Below are 22,770 nucleotides of genomic sequence, written 5' to 3' on the forward strand. Positions count from 1 at the left end.
AATATATTCTGATTGTGAGACAGAAAACAATCATTTAAACAAGAAAATCTCAAGTAAAACTGCCAACCATCACTTTCATGTGACAAAGCAAAATACGAGCACTTATATTTTCCCAGCAGAAGGCAAGAAAATCTAGCCTAAACTTACCTCACGCTGCATTGGACTGATTGTAAGGGAACATGATTGGTTTTCCAGAGACACAGATATCTCCAATATTGTGCCAAGAATGGAAAAAAATTAGCCAAGAATAAGCACAATGAGACTTGTGGATTTAATGTGGATCTTGGTGATCCACATTAAATCACCAAGAGATAAAGTGGATACATAGTTTGTTACAATACAAAAGATCAAAATTCACATCCCTAATTGGTTATCAATCACCAGGTAATCTATCTGGTTTAAAAAATGACACAAATGTTCAAATATTTCAACTTGTCTCACCTTACTCTTATGACTCAAACTATAGATTGCGACATGTGGATTAATGTACTCTCTTGCAAACTTGGTATTCATTACATCTTTCCAATAAAAGCTTTGAATTTACACTAAGACAATGAACAACATTTTAGTGAGGGAAGAGCATCTGGTAGATTGAGGCTTGGGCATGGGAAGCACTGTTTGGGGTGGCCAGAGGATACACGCTTTGGGTGAAAATATTTGCGGGATGTCTCAGAGGTGTACAGTTTAGACAAGAAATACAGTTTGAAAAAGGAAGCTTATGGCTTTAAGGGGAAAATCTGGTAGGAAGACAGTTTGGGAGGGGAATAGTTGTGAAGGGAACAGTTTGGGAAAGGAACAGTGTGGTGGAGGGAGATAATTTGGAATGGAGACAGGGGAGACAAGTTTCTGTGGCAAGAAAGTTGAGGTGGTGTTGTGGGGGGTAGGGAGGTGAGGGTGTATGGAAAGAGGTAGACAGTTTGTGGGAGTGGGGCAGGCAGCCAAGAGACTCTGGTGCAGAGATGCAGATACAATACAGAGTTGAGAATTCTGAGCAGGGTGGAAGTAAGAGCTTTATCTTCTGTGTTTGTATGGTCAACCTTTATTTTTTCAGTCTCCAGTAGTTGGCAAGATTTTCTTTCATTGTCTTGAAGACAGCTAAATACAAGTTTCTATTATGTTCTCTAACAGAAATTGTTTTGACATAGTTTGACATTTTATCACAGCTTTCATTTATTCTTATAAAGTTTCATTCAGGCATCACTTGCACTTCTTGTATTGAAATACAAGACTTCAGCCATCGGTTGATATCAGTTACACTGTAGACCAATCACAAAGCTGTAATCTGATATTATCAACTGACATCATTGTTAATAATTGGCAAATGTATTATCACAATATCTGTGCACTTAAAGCTCCCATCAAGTGATTTCCCTTCAATGCAGAAATGACTAAAAGACAAAATATGATCCACATATTAGCAATGTTATGCAATGGATTTTTCTTAGTTGCATTATGATTTGGAGGTTCCGGTGTTGGACTGGAGTGTACAAAGTTAAAAATCACACAACATCAGGTTATAGTCCAACATGTTTATTTGGAAGCACTAGTTTTCAGAGCACTGCTCCATCACCAGGTGGTTGTGGAGTATAAGATCATAAGACAAAGAATTTATAGCAAACAGACTTGAACCTCACATCTTCAATGCATTGTCTGAGCTGATATGGCACTAATTGTTAAAGTTCACTTGAGAATGTAACTTTAAAAGAAGTTCCAGGAATAACATATGAAAGAACTGAAACCAACATGGTCATTCTAAAAGATGAGAAACTTAAAAACATTCCAGGTCTTTTTCAATATATCATTTCAGTTGCATCATACTGTAAATTATTGCTATAAATTATGTGTCTTACGATCTTTTACTCCACAAGTAGCTCATGGAGGAGCAGCGCTCAGAAAGCTAGTGCTTCCAAATGTTGGGCTATAACCTGATACATTATGGCTGTGTAAACTGTTGAATAAGTCAGGCATAGTTCATATAATAGGATGCAAATATATACAGAAAGAGCTGAAAATGTGTTGCTGGTTAAAGCACAGCAGGTTAGGCAGCATCCGAGGAACAGGAAATTCGACGTTTCAGGCCAGAGCCCTTCACCTGGCCTGAAACGTCGAATTTCCTGTTCCTTGGATGCTGCCTAACCTGCTGTGTTTTAACCAGCAACACATTTTCAGCTCTGATCTCCAGCATTTGCAGACCTCACTTCTTACTACAAATATATACACTTTGTTTTTAAATACCCGATAGGTGATATGTGTATATGTACCTGAGGAAACCACATTGTGTTAATAGTTTTTAGATATAACACCCTGCACCATCAAATCTCTAAGGTAAATTTATTTAGCTGAAATTATTGTTAGCCTTAAGGAAGGAGAAACCAGTTTTGGTTCTTGCATTTCTCAATGAAAAATCACTTATGGGGCATTGTTTTACCTAAATTTTAATTTTTTGTGCATAAGTAATCATTTAAGTGGAGATTTGCAAGTGTTAAAACTTTTACTTCTTTTTACTTCATGCATGGGATGTGGGGATCACTGATCAAATACTCTAGTGATAATATCACTATGCCATTGCCTTTCCTTTTGGGTAGAAAATTAGTGGGATTAGATTTGTCCCGCTTTTATGTAGACACAGCATACTTTGGCAATTTTCTACATTGTCAAATAGATGCTAGTGATGTAGTTGTACTGAAAAAGCTTCGCTAAGGGTGCAACAAGATCCGGAGCACTAATCTTCACTACTATTGCCAGAATGTTTCAGAACCCATATCCTGTGCAGTATCCAGTACCTTCACTTGTTTCTTGATGTCATCTGAAGAGAACATAATTGGTTGAAGACTGGCATCTCTGATTACAAGGGGGACCAAAATGGATAGCCTACTTGACAATTCTGCTGGAAGTTGACCCAAATGCTTCAGGATTATCTTTTGCACTGATGTGCTAGGTTCTCTCATGATTGAGGATCGCACTATTTGCGAAGCCTCCTCATTTGGTGAGTTGTTTAACTGTCTATTACCATTTATGATTGGATGTGACTGGACTGCAGAATTTAGATATGATCATTCAGATTTGTGTGATTACTTAGTCTTATCTATGCATTTAATTTCTACTGTTTGACAAGCAAGTGGTGCTGCGTTGTAGCTTTTTCAGATTGGAATGCCTGGTGCTCCTACTGGCACACTCTTTGACAATCTCTTTTATGAACATCTCCCAACTTAATGGTAATGACAGAGTTGAGAATATATAAGCCTGTGTGATTACAGATTATGGTTGATTACAATTCTGTTGTGCTGATACACCAAGGTGCCTTATTGACACCCAGTCTTGAGTTGCTGCATCTATTTGAAGTCTGTCCTAATCAGCGCAGTGACATAGCCACACAACACAATAGGGAGTAACCTTTATGTGAAGACATAACTTTGTCCTTGCTATGACTGTGCTGCAGTGACTCATACTGATACTGTCATAGACATACACATTTGTGACAGACAGATTGGTGAAGGCAATCCGGTTAGCTTTTTCCTCTCGTTGTTTCCGTCACCACCTGCTGCAGAACCAGTCTGCAGCAATGTTCTTCAGACTCAATCAGCAGTAATACTGCCAAGCCTTTTCTGCAGTCCCCCACCTAGAGCACATTCTGTGACCTTACCACACTCAGAGCTTCCTCTAAGTAGTATTTGACATCAGAGGGGGAATGATGAAAAATATGTTTACTCAGAGGGTGGTAGCAATCTGGAACTCTTTACTGTGAGCAGAAAACCTCAATTCATTTCAAAGGTATTTACATATGCACATCAAATGTCTTAATGTGCAGAGCTACAGACCAAATACCAGAAAGTAGGGTTTGGTTGTTTGGCTTATCTTTCAGTTCAAGAACTGCCTCCTCTTACAGTGCTGTAATTTAGACTTTTTAGTGAATAATTAGAGGTTTCTTAATTAACATTTTTATTTTACTTAATATTTAAAACAATACTCTACTTAAATATAAATTTAAATATGTGGTTATATTCTTTACAAAACGAACCCAAATAGAAACTTTAAAATATTTATATCAAACCATGTAATCTCTTGCCATCATTGTGACTTTTGTTTTTACTTATATCAGCACTTACCAGGGAAACAAAAAACTCAATGCTTGTAAATCAAACAGCAAAGATTTATTGAGTTACAACCAGCCAGCATCACATTTGAAGAAAACAATTTAATCTCAGAGGTCATTGTTGTTAACAACTGATTTGCATTACTGTCTTCTATCTCCCTGCCAGACATCTACTGTCTATTTTATGTCTTTCTCATATCTCTATTTTCAATATATTTTGGTTCATTTCAGATCTGGCAGTTCTTAAGTTTCAAAGATAATTCTGTTCCATTTACATCAAAATACTTTTATTGAAGGAAGCAGCAAATATTATACCAAATCTGATAGGAAATGTAGATTTGACTGGAAAAATAAGCCATATACTTGAGCTCACTTTAATTGTCATCTTCATTAATTATCACGGTCAAGCTAATTTCGAACAGTTGACTGAAAAAAGAAGCTCAACATATAATGTATTATGTCCACAGGGATATGGAGAACATTGCAGATTGCTGTTTTCCTTGTTCTTTGCAGTCTGCAAAGTTTACAGTTGGCCTAAATTGTGTAATGTAGGAGGACATGGGAGTTCAATCTTTAATAACATTAAAATCACTTTGATGACATAGAGAAGTCCAGATGAATAAAAGTAGTTTATTCTGTCTGAAAGATTTCAAGAAGACAATGTCACAACAAACAGTCTAAAACTTCATAGGAACACTATTATCTACAAGTTTCCATCCAAATAACAGACCATCCTGACTTGAACATAAATCAGTGTCACCCTTGGGTCAAAACTCTATAACTCCTTAATTAAAACCTCAGCACAATAACGTCACCAGAAACACAGGGGAGGCTCATCAAGAAGGAGTGCCATTACCTTCTCAAGGCAATTATGTATCAGCAATAAACATTCTCCTTCCAGTGTTGCTCATTGCCTGAGAACAAATTAAAATCATGCAAGTCAAAGTCATCTGAACTTAATAAGTATATTCTCATATGGCCCCTATCATCAAATAACACCCACAGCATTCAACGAGGTTGTCTGGGTCCAGATTCATTAAAAATAAATTAACAGTTAAGCATTCAGATAGACCAACAGAGAACAATGCTGGATCTTCTCGAAGAGAAGGATAGACAGTTCTAAGTTAATGGGAAAAGTGTACCAATTGCTAAATGCCAATTATATGGATGCTCCAACAATGGGTTCTTCTCAGTCCCAGAAAATTCTTCAAAAAATTCACCTGTGGCTGTTTTGGAATGAGCTTCATTACAAGCACAGCATGTTCAGTCCTAATAGGGATAAGGTTGTGCACTGAGAGCTTCTTGATTTTGATTCAAATTTGGACCCACATCTAATTTTATTAGAGGACAAATTATGTGATGTCTCACAACAGATATAATGATACACCTTTCAGGGACATGCTCATGATGTCATAATTGTATCATGGTATCTGGCATAATGGTAACAACACTCTCAGCCTTCATCTTACTGAGCTGTGTTTTTTGCTGCATGATATCCTAAGGGGAACATGGTATGGTACATCTAAATTGCTCAGCTTTAAACAAGCGCACAAGTGCTGTGATTGAGGTGTATATACATAATTACTAAGAGCTGTCATCAAAACTCATTAAATTCTGGAGTACCATGAGACCGATATCTCATCCTTATAGTCTGAGAGCTGACCGAAGTAACATAGCATGGTCGTGGCTGATCATCAGTATATCTTACCACCCCTTGCCAGGAGCTATGCACTAATTGTCATGAAACTGGGTCAGAACCCTGGAGTCAAGTGGACACTTTTAATTCAGAATTACAACAAGGACTTTTTTAAAAAAAACAGATTAAGGCATTTATACTTGAAATAATTTTCTATTCTCTGAGCTTTCAAAGCTGCTAATGAGAATTAGTATGGATAACATGCCATTTTAAAGCTATTTTTCAGAAAAACAAACTGCTAAAATCTTTCTAGACTATGCATTGTTCAAGAATAAAAAATAATATTTGATACCAGCACACTCCAAGTAGAATTAGGATAAGTAAATTTTAAGGATTTAAATGTACCATCTCACAAACAGTTGAAAGATTTAGTGAGGCACTTCGGATTATAATTTTGTCTCAAAGCCGTTATACCTGAAATATTAAGTAAGTGGTGAACAGTTTACTGGTGGAACCTGAGGATAAACTGATGGAGTACAGTTAGGGAAATTTTGAGCAGTTAGAGGAATGCTTCTAATATCAAGAAAAAGGAAAAGAACAAAAAAAGTGAAAGAGTGCAATGAGCAATTCTGGTGTGTTCCAGGAAAACTGTGAGAAAAGGAGTTTGATCTAACACTGCTGAGGAACAGGAACCCAAATGTGTGCTACAAAGACACTACTGGCTCAGAATGGAGGGCAGAGGCAAATTGGTTCAGAACTTTTGTTCCAACGTTTGACAGCATATAGATAGAAGCTTTCTTTTCCACATTCAAGCAAGTGCACAGCAGTTAAACAGACCAGTTCAACACTGGACCTTATTACTGTCGAGTCATCTTTCAGCAAAGTGCACAGGTTTTACCCTCACACGTTGAAGTGCCACAGATTACAAAAGAGTGAGGACAGCAAACTTAAGTGAGTACCAATTAATGCTGAAGGTATAATGTAAAAAAAATCCACAGCTTCAGGAAATGGTCTGACCAGGTGTATATGGAATTTGACAGGCTTATACAGCGTGATTTTGGCCATTGAGTATGGGCACTTAAAACAGAAGCCAATTAGAAAAAAAATAAACCTCTGTGAATTAATTTTCCTTGAGGAATTTCAAAAAACTACATTGCTCTCCTGACAAGAATACATTTCAAGGAATAGAAAATGACCAAGTCATGGCAGGATGCCACATTGGCTGCTGACTATGAACTCATTCACAAATCTCTGTTCTACAAAAAATTGTCCCCTGTCGCAGCCAGCCAACTTACAAGGAGTGAGGGAGGGAGATAAGCAGGAAACTGAGTACCCATGAGTCAGGAACATCCTGAGAACCCACTTCAGGATAGAAAAGGGTGGTACTAAGTGTAGTGTATGTAATAAGGTCAGCTAGATGGACTTCACAGAATATGAGTTCCCTAATTGGTGTTGTTAACCTGGTCCAATCAGGGAGCCCTGGCTGACAGAGGTAAATCAGAGGTTCTGAGAGCTAGAGTCAAAAAGTGTGGTGCTGGAAAAGCACAGCAGGTTAGGCAGCACCTGAGGAGAGGGAGAGTTGATGTTTTGGACATAAGCCCTGCATCACAATGTGGACTCAGCTGCTCCTTGGATACTGCCTGACCTTCTGTGCTTTTCCAGCACCACACATTTTGACTGACTCTCTAGCATCTGTAGTCCTCACTTTCTCCTACTCTGAGAGATGGCTCTGAGTAAGCTGAACCAGTGTCAAGGATTCTGTCCACATGTGAATAATGGGTGACCTGGTGACAGACACCAACCATTCTGGAGTAATTTCACTGAGATGAAAGATGAGGCCAAGAAGCCTGTGTGATTTACAGCCAACTGCTAGAGGTGCTGAGAAAAATAACAGAGGGATTTGTCAAGGCACATACAATCTACAAAGAATAGAAGTCAGTCTGAGAGTGTAGCAGACCAGGATGTGGCTCCAATGGTGGTGAATAAACGAATGCAGATTAACTTATACAAATTCTTGAGAGATTTTGGGATTTTCTAACCAAAGGAAAATGTGGTTGTTTTTCCTTTAAGATGGGGCAAATGAGTCTGTCGATATACTGAGGGATACCAGGGCCAGTCAAACTCTATTGGTGGGTAAAGGCAGGAGCTTCTCAGAGAATTCAGTCAGGGCACTGTACTAGTAAATGGGATAGAGGAGGATACAAATCTATCTCCTTTTACTGGGCACCTGTAGAATGCAGCTTTGTATCAATAATATGATTATGGGAATCAGACTAAGGTTCAACTGTAGATGGGCTCAATCTGGTGGTTGCCAGTGTGGCAGGATCCAAGGTAACACTGTCCTCAGTGGTTTCCAGAAGCCCATTGAAATCAAAGAATCCAAACACCTGAAGGAGAAATTCCTAGAATGTTCCTTTTGTAGTCATGTTTTCTACAGACGGACAACATCAGCGAGTGAGGTGGCACTGCAAACCTATCGGTCTGCTAATCCAAAATGACTTCTGCTTGTCGCTAAGGGATCACCTAATAACAACATTGTGTTTACTCTATTTGAATCACTTGTTGGACACCAAGTAAGACAGCCTAATCAAGAGGAGACTTTTAGGAGAGAAGGAAGAATTATCCATGCTAGACTACAATGCAGAGTTACAAGAATGATGCTTGCAAGCTTGTGAAGTGCCACAGGAACATTTGAAAATATCCCAAACAGTAATAGAACAAAAGGCAGGCATCAATGCCACGGCCAAATCTTGCAGCCAGCGCTCCTCCCAACCAGGGGAATCATAGAATCCCTACAGTGTGGAAACAGGCCTCAAGGCCCAACACTGACCCTCTGAACAGTATCCCACCCAGACCCATTCCCTTACCCTATTACTTTGCATTTCCCCTGACTAACGCACTTAAACTTACACATTCATGAAAATTATGAGCAATTTAGCATGGCCAATTCACCTAACCTGCACATCTTTGGACTGTGGGAGGAAACCATGGCATCCAAAGGAAACTCATGCAGACACAGAGAGAATGTGCAAACTCCACACAGAAAATCATCCGAGGCTGGAATCAAACATGGATCCCTGCCACTGTGAGGAGCAGTGCTAACCACTGAACCACCATGCCACCCCTGAAAGACCTGGTTCAGTGTCCCATACTGAGTTGCCAAAAACTTGGGAAAGTGAAATTATCTGAGTGAGAAACAGAATCGGGGTTTGGTGAGGGGGTGGGGTGTCGGTGGGGGAAGCTAGGATTCTCCCTTGTCAATAAGATAAAGGAAAAAGTGAGGACTGCAGATGCTGGAGATCAGAGCTGAAAATGTGTTGCTGGAAATGCGCAGCAGGTCAGGCAGCATCCAAGGAGCAGGAGAGTCGACGTTTCGGGCATGAACCCTTCTTCAGGAATGAGGTGAGAGTGCCAAGCAGGCTAAGATAAAGGTAGGAAGGAGGGACTTGGGGGAGGGGCGATAGGTGGAAGGAGGCTAAGGTGAGGGTGATAGGCTGGAGTGGGGTGGGGGCGGAGAGGTCAGGAAGAAGATTGCAGGTTAGGAAGGTGGTGCTGAGTTCGAGGGTTGGGACTGAGACAAGGTGGGGGGAGGGGAAATGAGGAAACTGGAGAAATCTGAGTTCATCCCTTGTGGTTGGAGAGTTCCTAGGCGGAAGATGAAGCACTCTTCCTCCACTCCCGGCATCTTCCCCTGCAACTGCAAGAAATGCAAAACTTGTGCACGCACCTCCCCCCTCACTTCCCTCCAAGGCCCCAAGGGATCCTTCCATATCCACCACAAATTCACCTGCACCTCCACACACATCATTTACTGCATCCGCTGCACCTGATGTGGCCTCTATATTGGGAAGAAAGGCTGTCTACTTGTGGAACGTTTCAGAGAACACCTCTGGGACACTCGGACCAACCAACCCAACCACCCCGTGGCTCAGCACTTCAACTCCCCCTCCCACTCCACCAAGGACATGCAGGTCCTTGGACTCCTCCATCGCCAGACCATTGCAACACGACGGCTGGAGGAAGAGCGCCTCATCTTCCGCCTAGGAACTCTCCAGCCACAGGGATGAACTCAGATTTCTCCAGTTTCCTCATTTCCCCTCCCCCCACCTTGTCTCAGTCCCAATCCTCGAACTCAGCACCACCTTCCTAACCTGCAATCTTCTTCCTGACCTCTCCGCCCCCACCCCCCACTCCGGCCTATCACCCTCACCTTAACCTCCTTCCACCTATCGCATTTCCAACACCTCTCCCCCAAATCCCTCCTCCCTCCCTTTTATCTTAGCCTGCTTGGCACACACTCCTCATTCCTGAAGAAGGGCTCATACCCGAAACGTCGACTCTCCTGCTCCTTGGATGCTGCCTGACCTGCTGCTCTTTTCCAGCAACACACTTTCAATATGATAAAGGAACATCACTGTTGAGAAAGGGGAAAGTAGCTAATAGTCTCTCTCACTATTGCCAACCTAGAGGAACAGAGAACCTGAGAGGATGAATTGGAGGAGGAATACGGCTGAACCCACACAGACTCCTCTACTACTTAAGTAACTCATTCAGAAATACTAGAAAGCTTCGCCTCCTTATTCGCTTTCCTAGGTACAGAATGACAAGCAGACTTAACACAGCTAGATTGAAGGACCTCTTGATTGCTTGCACAAAGAAAATCTCCACTTTTCTAACTCTAGACAGGTTATAACAATGTCAAATCATGCTTTTCAGATTCGAAAGCCATATGCCAATTGTTGGTGAGTTGCAGATTTATTGAATTGAATAGTGTACCTAGACAATCTCTTTGTGTGCAAAACATGTACTTTGAGCAACTAAAAACCCTCTTCCAGAATATATAGCCAACTTACCTCGTGGTCAGTCTCACAAACATCAAGTTTGCAAAGGCCCAAATGACCTATGTCTGACACAATTGGATCAAGGATGCGTGTTGCACAGGGCTATTAAGTTAGAAACAGTAGCACAGTTCTCCATTTCCACAAGAAAATGGGACATCATAACGGGTTCTTGGAATTTGTGGGTCCCACTGAAGGTTTGAATGAAATGTCGGTATCTTAGCTGACAGACCCACTTCAGAAAAAAACAAAGTATGAACTGAGGGCTGCTTTTGAAATCTAAAGGCCATTTTATCAAGCAAGATTATATACCTGTTTCTTTTAAACTTTTAACCTTTTGAGTTCACCCCTCATTTCTAACCTATGTGTGTTTGAATTACTATTCCTTCTCACTTTTAGTGATTAATAAACTCACTGCCTATGAACTCAAGAAAGCCTGATTAAATGGTTTTATTTTAAAACATAACTTCATTTGGATCTGGGAGAAGAATATCTAAAAAGTAAGATTCTTTTTCGATTCATCATCTCACAACCAAATGGGGAGGTGGGTGAAGAAAAAGGGGAACCTCCTCACCTGGGAGTTTAAAAGTTTGGTGTATCCTGACTGGAAAGCTATCAAATTGGCAACTTTGTCTGTGATTTGGTTGTAACAAAATTAAGCTTTTTTTTTGCAATAAATATCCTAGATGCAGAGAGTTGGAACTTATTGGTGTATAACAAATCAAGACTTGAACTGCATTCAGCAACATATTTTTGAAGGAAAAACTTCAGTCATCATTGTTCAATGAGATGTTACGACAAGAAAATTCAATACATCTATTACTATTCACTGAAGGAAATCAATATTCATTGTGGATTAAACTATTAATTAACCACACTTATTTATGCAGATAAATTCTAACTCTTCTTCACAAGACCATGATGAATAAGGTAATCCTCTGCAATATCAGATCAAACAATTTGAAGCATGTGCAATTTGCGGGGATTAGAAAAAAATACTTTCCTGCAAGTACCGTTACGCATGATTGGTTAAGATTTCCAAACACAAAGCCAATTTGAAGAAAGCTGACAAAAAATGCCAGCATGTGAACACACACAGCTTACTCTGAAACTCATAGATCACTCAGGTTTTAATGCATGCTTTGATATCACACTAACCTAAATTGTGCCTTTAAATGGCAGAATATTTCCAATTAACTCCCTTGAGCTTTTAACATGATAAGCTAGATATTATGTTTGTTTTTATTTTGATTGTTTTGAATAAACCTTGTGCCATTTTAATCTATTGTAATCAATGCAATTTTTTTTCAATAATCTATGTACTAAAAATGAGTATTCAAAAACATTTAGTCAGAGTCATAGAGACATACAGCACAGAAACAGACCTTTTGGTCCAACCTGTCCATGCCAACCAGATATCCTAAAATATCTAGTCCCATTTGCCAGCATTTAGCCCGTATCCCTCTAAACCCTTTCTATTCATATACCCATCCAGATACCTTTTAAATGTAGTATTGTACCAGCCTCTACCACTTCCTCTGGCACACACACACCATCCTCTGCATGAAAATGTTACCCCTCAAGTCCCTTTGAAATCTTTCCCCTCACCTTAACCACATGCCTTCTAATTTTGGACTCGTCTACCCCAGGGAAAGGACCTTGTCTATTTACCCTATGCATTGCCCTTCACAATTTTATGACCCTCTAAAGGGTCAATCCTTAGCCTCTGATGCTCCAGGGAAAATAGCCCCAGTCTATTCAGTCTCTCCCTACAGCTCAAACCCTCCAACCTTGGCAATATGCTTGTAAATCTTTTCTAAACCCTTTCAAGTTTCCTTCCTATAAAAGGGATCCAAAATTGCAAGCAGAACAGAGGAACCCCGATTATCCCAACAAGATGGGGGAGGGGGGGCACTATTTCGTTCGGATAATTGGTTGCTCAGTTAATTGATTTCCTCGGGGGCTCGGAGTTTTCTGTAAAGTCCACTCGCCATTCAGGAGACGAGGCAGCACACCGTGTGCGAGCCCCCACGTCCCCTGTCCACCCCCTGCCCACCCCCAACCCTGCCCTCACCTCCCGTCTGTCCCCAACCCCATCAGCCCATTCACCACCAATCCCACCCCAACTCCAGCCCAAACCCATCCGCCCCCCCACCCATTCCCTGATTGGGCTGTTAATTGGATATAAACAGGGGGACCAGAGGTTCTGTTCACTCCAAGAGCTAGTTCTGAGGAAGTTGGATCAGTGTCAAGGACTCTCCATGTGAAAATAAAGTGTGATTTGGTGATGGAATACCGGGCTCTGTGGAGATATTTCAGAGGCCATTAGGTTCTGCCTCAATAATTGGACTTCTCCAAGTGATGCCATTGATTACACTCATGTGGCCATCAGGCTGTCCAGTGAAATTCATCTTCCACACAATATTCTGTGTCCACAACATAAACTTTCACCCTGAGTTCTCTTAATCACCTAACAGCCCATCCAGATTCCCCATCCTCTACCATGCCTCAGATCTTCGCTGAACCCACAGTGTATAGATGGATTTGGGGAGATAGGATATCACTTGAAGTCATGATTACTGGTCCTTTTACTGGATCTTCAGAGAGAAGCTTTCCTTTATTGGTCGGAGTATTGAATATAGGAGTTGGGAGGTCATGTTGCGGCCGTACATGACACTAGTAATGCCATTTTTTGAATATTGTGTGCAATTCTGGTCTCCCTCCTATAGGAAGGATATTGCGAAACTTGAAAGAGTTCAGAAAAGATCTACAAGGATGTTGCCAGGGTTAGAGGGTTTGAACGACAGGGAGAGACTGGATAGGCTGGAGCTGTTTCCAAGGAGCATTGGAGACTGAAGGGTGACCTTGCAGACGTTTATAAAATCATGAGGGGCATGGATAGGGTAAATAGATAAGGTCTTTTCCCTGATTTGGGGAGTCCAGAGGAAGTGGAAGAGGCTGGTACAACTATAACATTTAAAAGGCATCTGGATGGGTACATGAATAGGAAGGGTTTAGAGGGATATGAGCCAAGTGCTGGCAAATGGGACTGGATTAATTTAGGATATCTGGTCACCATGAATGAGTTGTGCTGAAGGGTCTGTTTTTATGCTGTAAGTTGGTATGACTCAATGACTAAGCACAGAAGGGATTACAACAGAGGCCATCTGCTCAACAGAATAACTTGTGCAAAGGCCATCAGGTTTCTGAGCATGTGATTCCATTACTCAGCTCGTGGCCTCCAAGAAGGGTCTTAGTTATTGAAATGTCTTACACTCCTTCCAAAGAAGTGTGAAACATGAGGACAATTGTGCCTTGGCAGGAGGCAATTCACTTGGGGGAGGAGCAAAAAAAGTGAGAGGTGAAGAAGATGAGAAAGCAGAAGGAGAGAATACGGAACAGTGCATGACCACCTGGCCTCCTTCTGCTACTTTGCAGGGAAAGGACATCCCTCATTTTTCCCAAATTCTCCAGCATCAGGTCTAGTTTGGCATCAATGAAACAAAGCAGTGGCCCTGCCTGGATGCCAGGCCTTTGACAGATTTTGACATCCCATTTACCTTTGATGTCAGGCAGACTTTGGCTCAAACCAGCATTCTCTTCCTGAGGGCAAACAGCAGCCTCAGTGATGGCTGCCATGTAATGTCATTATGAGCCCCATGCTTCATCAGAGTCACTGACGTTCTTAACTCCCCTGGCTCTAATCATCAGGAAACCTGTCACCTTACCACTTACTGACTTTCCAATGAAAATCATAATTTTTAAATAAACTGCACCCACCCACCCACCCCCGCCCCCAACTCTGCTCCACCATCCCTCACCATCTCAGTGGAAATTTTCTAACTCAAAATCAGATTCAAGACAAAACATTATCAATTGTTCAGAAAAAGTGCACCAAAGACTTAAAATTAATTTACCTGCACAGAATATAGCAAAATAATGAAATAAACAAATCAAGGCACTTCAAATGTTATTCTTATTAGCTGGACAGTGTTGACAGGTGCTTTAGATTCTCTCCCTTTCATACTGCCCTTTCGATAACTAAGAAATTACAATGCAGATATTTACAGACCGCTGTAGACTCTCTACATAGCGCTGGTCATATAAATCACACAAATAACAATCCCTTCAGCAGTACTTACACTGAATTCCAAATGAATATTGAAAAATGCAACATCTATCTTACTTAAGATTGCAGCTGTTGATATTCAAAAGGTATTAATACTTTTATTAAATACATTACTTTCACAAAAGATTATGCTTTGCCAACACAGTTACATTTTCTTACATAAACAAGGTTTAAGTACCTCCATTATAAATAAAGCCAAAATAGGTTTTGGTCCTTTGTTATGAAAATTTTATTCTTAAATGCCACAAATCAATTTCATTGGTGAAAAAAAAACTGAGGCTTAAGTGGCGAAAGATCGGGTATACAATTAAGAGGTGAAGAGAAAATAATTGTACTTTTGTGCTTGTGTTTGGAATGATTTAAAATTCACAGCACAGTAAAATGTTAAAGTGCAGAATTGCACAATCACAAGATATTGTGTCATCTTTTAAACTTGTACCAAACAAAATTGAGAAAATTCACCACATAAATTTCAATTTTGAAAGAAGGTGGCTCACGACTGCCTTCTCAAGGACATTTAGGGATGGGCCACAATGCTGGCCTTGCCAGCAACACTTACATTCCTCAACAAATATTCAGCAGGTTGAAAATCATCTTTGGAGAGACAACCAGAGTTGACATTCCAGACTGTAATGAAAGGACAGCAGCTTAACAAAAACTGCCAAACCTGCTGAATGTTCCTAGTATTTTCTGTTTTCATTTCCCATTTCTGGAATCCGCAGAAATTTTGTCTTTGTTGTAGGTCATTCTGTTCTCTTTCAGCAATCAACCACATTTTTGAAGCTTTACAAACAAAAATTTTATAGGGATGTCAAAGTTCTAGTTTCAGAAAAGATCTAGTCCTTGCCTGACTGATTTCTTATTGTCTGCAAGTTGTCAGACAGAACCAGAGATCAGATAAAGGGCAAGACATTAGAATATGAACTCCATGTGGTGCCTGAGCAAAATATTTCACTGCCAAGCGACCAGCAAGGACATTACTTAATGCAAACATGAAAATGCCCAAAAATTCTGTATTGGTCCATCCTGCCTGCTTATTCTTCAGCTGTTGCAAGTGGCTGAGGAAGTTAACTTTGTTCTGTTTTGTATATTTGGCACAAATGGCAACAATCTCTGCTGTTGCACTATCACAAGAGGAAATTTTTGTTTCTTCGACAATTTATACTACATAAAATTGTCTTCTGTGTTGCCTAATTAATGGTATGTTTTGAATCCTAAATTATCTTATATGATCAACATATATCTAAATAGTGGTCCTATAGATAAAGGAGAACATTATTAGGTTCACAGGAAATGATGGCAATCACAGCATTTAAAAAGCGGAATGCAATGACAACACTTAACATCATTTTGTTATTGAATTCCATGAAAAAAATCAAATTTAGAATGAGACAGTGTTTTTAAAAAATGCTTCACACAATGAAACATGATGATTTTGGATTCAAATCCATAGAAGTTGAAAAATAAACAAGAATCCTTGCATCATCTCAATTTTATTTTAACAACAGAGATAATAGCAGTAATTTTAAACTAACGTGTGTTCACTTGAATACCATTGGTGTGTCAATGCTTTTCTAACATTGGGGGGAAAAAAAATCATCTGACTTCAAAAACAGCAAGCTTAGTGGGAAGAAGGGCACTTAATAAATTACGGGAAGGGGGAGAAGAAGTGGTGTACCCAAATCATAGATTGCAATGCCAAGCAGGACCAAGTGCTGGGTCAGAAAGTCCAACTGCACTAAGTTCCTGCCCTGCCACCATTTCATCACCCCCGAAGAACTTCAACCACCTAACACTGGTGTTCACCCAGCTTGAAGTGTGCCTTGATGTCACCATGCAGAATGTACAATTACTGACTTTGATGACTTGCATCTTTAAGTTTTTGATCATGGATTTTTCCCCAGTTTGCTTTTCACCATGTGTTGTTTTCAAAGATGATGAGTGAAACAGACAGGAAGAGACAAACTTCCAGTTCTTGAGTTCAAATCCATTTTCTTTGTCTCTGTTCCTCAAAGGTAGCTACTGAAATACAGTTTAGTGAGTTTTCTTGAGTGCAGTTCCATTGTCTTTCAAGTGGGCACATTATTAGCTGAGCCTGGCATCTCCTAATACGTGGAATCATTATGCAAGTGTAAACTTAAATGAAGCAGTGTGGAATCAGGCCATTCAGCCCATCAAGTCCATACTGACTCTTCTCAGAGTATCCCACCCAGACCTACCTCCCATAACCTATCCCAATCACCCTGCATTTCCCATGGCTAATCCACCTACCCTGCATATATCTGAACACTTCTGGTAATTTAGCAGAGCCAACCCACCAAACCTACACATCTTTGCTCTGTGGGAGGAAACTGGAACACCCGGAAGAAACACATGCAGACATGGGGAGAATATGCAAGCTCCACATAGACATTCGCCCGAAGGGGGGATCAAGCCTGAGTTCCTGGTGCTGTGAGGCAGCAATGCTAAGCACTGAGCCATTGTGCCATTCCTTTACTTTTAGATAAAAATGATAATTTCAGTGCAGATGGGTTTGTTTATTCCACATGAGTCTGATGAAGCATGTCTAAATTTGATCATGTAAATACTTCAGCCATTCAGGTCCATGTTTTTTTTAATTTTAAAAACAATTTGTAGTCTATTAAAAGGTATCAGTTAGAATAATCAAACATTTGAAGTCCATGTTTATCAATGCAGTGGAGGAGGGAGGGTAAATGTGGAGAGGATAAGTTCCTCGATTAAAAGAACATTGTGTCTAATCAAGGGAAAAGACATCAGACAGTGGGGTGACCGCTGGAGGAAATCATCCTTCCTTTGTTTCTGACTTCTCCAGTCCCCATCTCCCCCAAAACCTATACTTGATTATAACCCTGCCCCTCCCACAGAATTTGCCTGTGTCCTGGTTCTGCATGATGGTAGGACTCCATGTGTGGTATTTCAGTCACAACCATGATCTTCCAATGGCATTGCTGAGCAGAATAACTTCTGGCCTCTAATTGACCAACAGTTGTCACTGGATGGGACTTCTGCCTTGCAAACACCTGGCAGTGACCTGCCTACTGCCTGGTGTGTGGTTTTTGTGAGCCAGTCATGAATGGCAACAGGAACAGTCTCTTACAAGATCCTCATCCACAGGTGGAGATCACTTGTGAGATGCTGACAAGACATTTATTATTTTATCTTGTAGCGGTCAAGCACACCTAATTCACAGGATTGTGCAATTTGTATGTTGTTCTCTTCATTTTAGTGTGCTTTTTTTTTGATAGTCAATGTTTCAATAGTGGAGACAGTGAGGACTGCAGATGCTGGAGAGTCAGAGTCAAGAGTGTGGTGCTGGAAAAAAAACAGCAGGCCAGGCAGCATTCGAAGAGCAGAAGCGTCAACGTTTGAGGTGTAAGCCTTTCATCAGGAAGAATAGTGCATTCTTTGAAATGTGAACATGGCCTACATAGCCTGAAGATATGGCATTGTGGGAAAAATGAAAATTAAAACTGTAGCTGTAATTTCTTTCCTTTTTTAATGCTGAATTGTTGGCTTGAATTTTCCTCGTTGAGCTGGCAATCAGAATTCTGGCCATTATCTGACACTATTTGCAAGCTCCTCTGGTCATGTCTATCTATCATATTTGTCACGCTCAAATTCAGGAGTTAACCAATCTGCATGATCTCACTAATCCTGCCACCCCCAGATCAAGTTCCTTTCTTGCCCTGGGCAGATGTCTTCAAGCTGACATTGAGTGTGCAACACAGCCTTCGGGGTTTAAGTTCATGGCACAAACAGTATCAATCACCCAGACTGGCTCCTGTCACAACTACATTGTGATTTTACTCTTGCCATTGAAATGATTCCCCTCATAGTGCTGTGATTAATTTACTTACGTTCCTTACAGTGCTTAAGCTGGCAAAAACCTTGTATAAGTTGGACAATCGCATGGACCAAGGCTCCTTGAATGCTATTTTCTTGGTATCTCTAAGTACGTCACCTGCACATACACCCTCCTATTCCTGATCTCAGGCCATATCTGAATTACCTAATATGAAGGGTTTGAATTGCTCCTGTAGCAAATTGTCCTAGTAATGTTTCCTTCTCTAATATGGTCCAAAATTTGCAGTTTGGACTGCAGCTCCTTAACTCAGATCCAAAGTTCCTTGTGTTGTAAACAAGTACAGCAGATGTGTTTGCTCTGGATCACCTTGTTTTCCAGCAACTCCCACAGGCTGCAGCAGCAAACACATCCAGTCATCATCATATTTTAATTAATTAACTCTGCTTATATACTTGCTCAATAATCTCTTCTAATTGTTTTTACACCAGTATTAGTCTCTCATTCACCAAGCTATTCTCAAGAAAAAAGAGAGAGAAATAAAAACACTAGAGACCTCAACACAAACTGAAGACCTTACCTTTATTTTGAAGACTCGGCATATTCACCAAACCTACTCATTAATCAGCTGTTTTCCCTATATTAGATAGTTACGCATGCATATAAACACTGTGGCGCTCAGTGGCAAGATTCTCATTTCACTGTTAAAACATTGGGTGGAAAATTGAACTTTTATTTCTTGATGTCAAATATCTCACTTTACCAATCTTGTCACATTTCCCCAACTGACTCAAAATTGCCCACATCAATTAGGGCATGGGAAGATTCTGTTTTTGTTCAAGCAAAAGAATCAAACTTTTTTTTATTGCTAGTTACCCAGAGCAGTAAGCTGTTCAGAAAATTCTTTCGAGCTAAATACCTTTCACTACAGAAGAGAAATAGATCAAAATTGAATAATCTTGATGTTACAGTTAAATATGCATAAAAATGTTTTGAGACAATTTCACAAAAATGACAAATTTTCCATTGATAATTTTCCACAATTTTGATCAGTGCAGATTTTCACAAGAGGGTGAAAAAGAAAGAAATACATACTAATAGAATGACAGAAGATGTGGAGATGGTAACATCCATTTGAAAAGATGAAAGAAAATTGCCTCTGGCAAACAACTTTCCATCTTATGGTGAATAAATTAAAACTACACACCCATGAACAGAGTATCTCACATTCGAAAAAACAGTACTTTGTAAGTTTGTTGATGCAAACTCTCATAAATGCATCAGCATTGATGGCCCTGTCAGAAGGCTGAGTATACAAAAAACTGTTTGAGCAGCAGAAGGCTGTAGGTGAAAGAAAAATGCAATTTCAATCACTTTTGTTTCTTTGGCAATCAAATGGTGACAATGTATTTAAGTACTTTGTTCCAAACTGTCTCCCAGATGCAAAGTTGTTAGAGTGAGCAGTAAAATATATATTAAAATAAGTGTACATTTCCTATCATTCTTTTGTGATAAAGCATATAAATTCCCTATATCAGAGGAGCTAGAGATGTATCATTTATTTTACTAATCCAAGGAATATCATTCCAAATCAAAATGCACAAACCTACAGAAATTTAATATAACAATTGAGATAATGTTAAGAAATATGGCAGATTTCTTTTTAAATCCTATACAATCCAATAATGTTTTAATTTCCCAAATACAGTCTACATGAGATTACAGCCCTCACCATTAATCATTTCTGTCAGACAATTCCATTAACCAATGAAGAACCTCTGCTGTATCCAGTTTTGGTGTGACAACATTGACCGAACAATACGCATTGTCATTACACAGGTCAAGGGCTTCTGATGGAAAAGCCAGACTTCTTGGCTTTTAAGAGTTCAAATTGAAGAGTTCTAGTCTGTACTTCGTTTTCAGTTATTATGCATATCCTTGCAGTTGATAATAAACATGTAATCTAGTAGTCACATGACACCAGGTTATAGTCCAATAGGTTTATTTGAAATCACTAGCTTTCGGATGAAGCAGCTTTCTGAAAGCTTGTGATTTCAAATAAGCATGTTGGACTATAAACTGGTGTCATGTGACTTCTGACCTTGTCCACCCCAGTCCAACACCAGCACCTCCACATCACATGAATTAGTAAACTCATCTGCTTAGTTGTTAATTTCTGTTAATCAGTCAAACACTGGAGCATTTAAATCTCAAAATTTATCTTCCCAATGGTATCATCCAACTGTGTCCAAACTTTCTTTGAAAGAAAAGAAATATAAAGATGGTTTGCAACTTTGGATGTCAGATGAGAGTTCTTCACAATGGTGGTTAATGGCAATCACATCAAAAACAATCAATAACTGTTGAAATGCAAAGATATGATTCCCAGAGAGACCAATACATTTCAAATAAGGATTCGGTTTTCACTGATTAACTGAAAGGATCATACAACAATATTTCACATCTTAAGACTTTTATTGTAATGAACAAACTGCAAATTACCAAACAGAAATTTCTGGAAAAGCTCAGCAGGTCTGTCAGCATCTGAGAAAGGGGCACTGGACCCGAAATGTTAACAACAATTTCTCTCCAAAGATGCTGCCAGACCTGCTGAGCTTTTCCAACAATTTTTGTTTTTGTTTCTGATTTCCAACAGCTGCTGTTTTTTTTTGGTTTTGATAAAGTATAAACTACATTGCCATTCAAATTATAGCTAACATTTTGCAATTAACTTTCATAATGTCCAAAAATCTCCAGGGTTACTTCACTCTGTACCTCACATAAACACCTTATTCACCCAGAACAATTCCAAATCTATATTGAGTTCCTCTTCCCTTTTCCAGCCAGATTAGTTGCATTCTGAGAATGACCTTTTGTGGTAGTTTTATGGGCAAGTTGAAGAGCATTCCCTGTCCCTAAGGTTCGGCCAATACTCCATATTTGTTGAAACTCTTCTGAGCATGGTCTTGAGAACATGAATTCCCACCTTTGGTGAGCAAAGGAAACTTGCTTCCTTTATCTCCCTGCTCTATTGCTTCCAGATTCATTGCAAAACTATATGATATTTTCAGTGATAAATTCAGAAAACCCTACAACCAACAATGGCTTCCTGTCCCTTATCAGATCAAAACCCCATGGCATCACGCAACACTTGGACCTTGTATTGAGGTAGAAATGTTAATTACATATCCTCTGGACTTTCCAACTCTATCATATTTTGGAATTAAATAGCCTAAAATATATAAAATTAGAATATGTGAAGTTCTTAACACTTTAGTTGTGACTGTATCCACTGCCAGCAATGCTTTGATAGTTGTTATTGTTGTTGTGTATTGCATTTATTTTTCAGACTGGAACAACATGGGTCCCCTTTAAACTTTAATAACCGAGCCACTCATTCAGAACAGAATACATGAGCCATTCATTGTTCTATTTTATCTTAAATTAAGAACACAGTCTTAAACCATAACAATCTTATAAAACCTCCCATTTGCAATGATTAGGCAAACAGTAAGATGTGCTGAAAAAAAACTTTCAAGAACAAGGATGTTTAATGGAATGAACAGACAAAGAGAAGCAATTTAATATCGATAAAAGAGAATATATTTGGAAGCATAATACATGTAAGAACATATTCAATAAAAAGACACTGTAGCACATTACAAACCAAAAGAGTAAGTGATTCAGGTTACACAATTCCTTGAAGATAAAATTTTATTTCAATAGCTTGGTGTTCACAGGATGGTGGTGGTCACGTACAATAGCTGCAAGACCAGCTGCAACCCTGCTTTGGCCAGTTAAGAAGCCTGTACCAGATTTTATGATCCTTGGGCAATTAAATTTATTACCTACAATTGAAGCTTCAAATCCCTTCAGGAAGAGTGTTCTGATCTTAAGAAGTGCTGATCAATCAGGGGGCGAGCAGTCCTTCTGTCCTGTTGCACCATCACAAGAGTAGCCACTGTTAAGATTGCAGCAGATCCATGCTCCACCATGGAGCCATGGTATGCAAATACGTTTGTGGGACTCAGTGGAGGCATTCAAGAATATTCCAATCATTAGGAAGGGATTACTCCCAAGGACAGACTGACCATTTCAGTAGTACCAGTCATCAGAATTGTGGCAGCCCTTCTATTTCTTCATTCCTTCTGGGTTAATTTCTTCCTTTGATAACAGATTAAACCCCCACATAAATTCCATTACCAAAGCTGCCTCAAAGAGCCACATGTTGTTCCTCTAAAACAACCAATA

This window comes from Hemiscyllium ocellatum, chromosome 14 (genome assembly GCF_020745735.1).
Source record: "Hemiscyllium ocellatum isolate sHemOce1 chromosome 14, sHemOce1.pat.X.cur, whole genome shotgun sequence".
NCBI lineage: Eukaryota > Metazoa > Chordata > Chondrichthyes > Orectolobiformes > Hemiscylliidae > Hemiscyllium > Hemiscyllium ocellatum.